This window comes from Teleopsis dalmanni, chromosome X, assembly GCF_002237135.1.
Source record: "Teleopsis dalmanni isolate 2A chromosome X, ASM223713v2, whole genome shotgun sequence".
Taxonomy (NCBI): Eukaryota; Metazoa; Arthropoda; class Insecta; order Diptera; family Diopsidae; genus Teleopsis; species Teleopsis dalmanni.
The window spans coordinates 47482619-47487625 of record NC_051848.1 but is presented as its reverse complement, the minus strand read 5'-3'; positions in this window follow the sequence as shown (position 1 = coordinate 47487625).

The window sequence follows — 5007 nt, the reverse complement described above, 5'->3', positions numbered from 1 at the left end:
CGTTACTGATTTATGACTGGAAATTTGTAAAAGCTGCGGCTCACAAGTTTCATTGCTACAGCAACATCAGCACAGTGATGAGCCTGTACTTGAGCAATCGACGGCGAAATAGGTGAAGATAAATAGAGTTCTGCTCTTTTTGTGATCAACACTAACATTAAATGCCCTACAGACGGTCAGATTTTGATATAATATATGACTACACATAAGATATGTTTATGCATTATTAGGGCTGTGTGCGAGTTCGAGTAAATTGAGGGAAATTGTATATTATCTCGGTATGGCAACGAATGTTGGTATTTACCAGAATTTCGATTGGGGTAAATTAGATAAAAATTATGTAAATTAGATGTTACCATTGTGAAAATTTTATAAAATGTTTAATAAAAAAAACTGAAGACTTTTAACCAAAAATAATAAATAAGTGCAATAAATAAATAAATAAATACAGTCAAACTTCCATAACTCGAACCAAAAACAGTGCACCAAGGTTTTAGAGAGCAAATTATACACAATTCTGCTTCCATAACTCGAACTTCTATAACTCGAATTTCTCTATAATTCGAACAAAAGTTTTTTCCCCTACCAATAGGAATATGGGAAAGTGCATTCTATAAGTCGAATTTTTGTTTTAAGTATAAATGCATTTTGCTGTTAGGGGAAGTCCCCTTTTCCAAACCAAATGCTTAATTTTTTTCTTTCTTATGTTGCTTCTTTGTGCAAATGCCAATCGCTGGCAGTGTGGTTTAAAGTAAATTATTAAGCACTATTAATATTATTAAGCACTATTAATATTATTAAGCACTATAGCTCTAAATTACTGGTTTCAATTCTAAGCGCAACGGAAAGTGATAATGAGGGTTCGGCGGATGTAATTGTTTATCAACCTTCCAAGAATGAAGTAGAAGACTCCATCAATTTTCAGTGTAAGGCTTTAAATAAAATTCAATACCTTTTGAATGAAAATAACAAAAAAAAATTAAAATTCCAAAACAAATTTCTAATTATTTTACTTTACTATAACTTCTATGCTGTATTTGATTTTAAATAAATAAATAAATATCTTAAAATATAATTCTAGTTTCTTTCAAAAATAAAAAAAAAATAAAGAAATTCTCTAACTCGAAGTCTCCATAAGTCGAACCTTTTCTTTGCAAAATTGGACTTCAAGTTATGGAAGTTTGGCTGTAATTTTATTTTGCTTTCATCAAATACCTTATTACCTATTTAAAGAAAGCATAAGCTTTCTATTAGGGAATGAATTATTATTTTGAACTTTAGTCAACACATTTATATTAATGCCATAAATGATTCAAAAGAATCTTCAACACTCTAACAAAGCATAGAATCTATCTTATATATCTATCTCATGTTACTAACGGAACTCAATAGTGAAACAATTTGAAGCATTAATATGCTATATTTAAGCATTTTGGTAATGTATTTACCACATCGAGTTCTAAGTTTTATTTTGTAATGTAGTATTTTTTGTGACCCAGTTAACCCAGTAAGGTGAAAAAGGTATTGGATCAAAACAAAAAACATATAATTCTATTTTACTTTTACCAAATAACTTATTAACTATTTAAGGAAAGCATAAGCTTTCTATTAGGGAACGAATTATTATTTTGAACTTTAGTCAACACATTTATATTAATGCAATAAATGATTCAAAAGAATCTTCAACACTCTAACAAAACATAGAATCTATCTTATATATCTATCTCATGTTACTAACGGAACTCAATAGTGAAACAATTTGAAGCATTAATATGCTATATTTAAGCACTTTGGTAATGTATTTACCACATCGAGTTCTAAGTTTTATTTTGTAATGTAGTATTTTTTGTGACCCAGTTAACCCAGTAAGGTGAAAAAGGTATTGGATCAAAACAAAAAACATATAATTCTATTTTACTTTTACCAAATAACTTATTAACTATTTAAGGAAAGCATAAGCTTTCTATTAGGGAACGAATTATTATTTTGAACTTTAGTCAACACATTTATATTAATGCTATAAATGATTCAAAAGAATCTTCAACACTCTAACAAAGCATAGAATCTATCTTATATATCTATCTTATGTTACTAACGGAACTCAATAGTGAAACAATTTGAAGCATTAATATGCTATATTTAAGCACTTTGGTAATATATATATCACATCGAGTTCTAAGTTTTATTTTGTAATGTAGTATTTTTTGTGACCCAGTTAACCCAGTAAGGTGAAAAAGGTATTGGATCAAAACAAAAAACATATAATTCTATTTTACTTTTACCAAATAACTTATTAACTATTTAAGGAAAGCATAAGCTTTCTATTAGGGAACGAATTATTATTTTGAACTTTAGTCAACACATTTATATTAATGCTATAAATGATTCAAAAGAATCTTCAACACTCTAACAAAACATAGAATCTATCTTATATATCTATCTCATGTTACTAACGGAACTCAATAGTGAAACAATTTGAAGCATTAATATGCTATATTTAAGCATTTTGGTAATGTATTTACCACATCGAGTTCTAAGTTTTATTTTGTAATGTAGTATTTTTTGTGACCCAGTTAACCCAGTAAGGTGAAAAAGGTATTGGATCAAAACAAAAAACATATAATTCTATTTTACTTTTACCAAATAACTTATTAACTATTTAAGGAAAGCATAAGCTTTCTATTAGGGAACGAATTATTATTTTGAACTTTAGTCAACACATTTATATTAATGCTATAAATGATTCAAAAGAATCTTCAACACTCTAACAAAACATAGAATCTATCTTATATATCTATCTCATGTTACTAACGGAACTCAATAGTGAAACAATTTGAAGCATTAATATGCTATATTTAAGCATTTTGGTAATGTATTTACCACATCGAGTTCTAAGTTTTATTTTGTAATGTAGTATTTTTTGTGACCCAGTTAACCCAGTAAGGTGGAAAATGTATTGGATCAAAACAAAAAACATATAATTCTATTTTACTTTTACCAAATAACTTATTAACTATTTAGAAAGCATAAGCTTTCTATTAGGGAACGAATTATTATTTTGAACTTTAGTCAACACATTTATATTAATGCTATAAATGATTCAAAAGAACCTTCAACACTCTAACAAAGCATATAATCTATCTTATATATCTATCTTATGTTACTAACAGAACGCAATAGTGAAATAATTTGAAGCATTAATATGCTATATTTAAGCACTTTGGTAATAGGACACATCGCGAAGAAAATTTAATGTGATGTATGTGGTATTACGAACAATAAGTTCGTACTTATTACAGTTGTGGACAGTGATGACAATGCGCCTACACATAATCAATTCCGTGGTCGCAAACCAAAACGCATGCCTAAGAAAAATTAAATCCTTTTTACTTTTACTTAAATCGTTGATCAAACTTCAAAATTGGATGCAAAAATAAGAGTCACATTACTTAGGCAAAGCATGTCTCCAATAATTATTTCAAAATGTCTGACCGTCTGTAGGGTACTTTAAGGTTTATTCAAAGAGCGTAAATGCTTTTAAGATAGAAACACATTCAGCCGGAGATGCCAAAATCTACTCACGAGAAATATATTAGCAAAGCTGCACTGATGGGTGACAAAATAAAAACATGATCAAAACAAATAACAAAAACATTGTTATTAAATTTTAAAAATTCAAATATGACAACAAGAGTAACCGAAGTTTTGTTATTAAATTTCAAATCATGTGTATGATTTGTGGTTATTGTTTTACTTTTAATAACAACAGTTCACAGATCATAACAAAAATTCATGAATGGAGGTAGATATTTATTTATTGCTTTCAATAACCGGAGCAATGCAAAAATAACTAATGTATATGTATGGGTTGTCTTGGCCACTGAAAATTCTATATAAATTTTTTTATTGCCTTTCATTTTATATGCAAATGCAAGAATCAGTTCCAATTTATGTTCTAACTGTTAGTATAATCAAAATCTTATACTTTTTATACCGATAGACTTTTTTAATAACGCAACTTACTTTAAGACTAGTGCAGTCTTGCAAACTTGACTGTCAGTTTATATTCAAGTATGTTCGTAGTCAAAATTTGTCATTCAAGCAAAATTTTGACAACAAAGTTGCATTCACAACATATTGACGACCCGCGCCCAATTGTCTTATTGTAGCGCAAAGTACTGTCATATTTTTGATTATCTCGGCGAGGTAAGGAGAAAAAGTATTGCTCCAACAACAGTGCTAACCTGCGACTTATTGTGGTAGTCTATAGTTTATGGTGATAGTTTGAATGAGAAACATATACATACAGTCGGAGTCATAAGTCTACAAGTCTACAAACTTTGAAAATTATTTCCAATAAAATGAGTTTTTTGGAAAAAATGTTTAAATTAAGTTTTTTTTACTGCCTGCTTGTAGACATATGATTTCGACTGTATATAAAACGCATATGCATCTATGTTTTGGAGCATTATAAAGTATTATTCTGTCAGATTTTTTAGCAGTTGGTCGTGAGCTATGATGTACTCACAAAAATTATGGCATTGAATGTCATTCAAGCGTGTAGAGTTGCAATTTGGCTCACAGCCATGGTAATTCCTCTCTTGACATCAGTCAAGTATTTACTGTAAGTCTGCAACAGGAATGGCAAACATACACATAAATCCACATACATTCATATGTACTTATATACATACATATGTACATATATACATACATATGTATAATAAGGATAATATATACTTTTATATCTGCACCCAAACCAAAACTTTTTTATTTCAATACCATCAAATTGATTCCCTTTAAAATTGATTCCCTCAATTTAGTGATAAACGAAAAAACAAAAATAAGTTCAATGAATAATTTTAATACATGTATATATTAATATAAACTTGTTACTCATTTTAATTATTATTTTGAACTTCCATTATATAATTGAATTTTTATTATACACAAATATATCTGCACATGCACATACATATATTAAATATTTAGGGCTGGATAAATGTC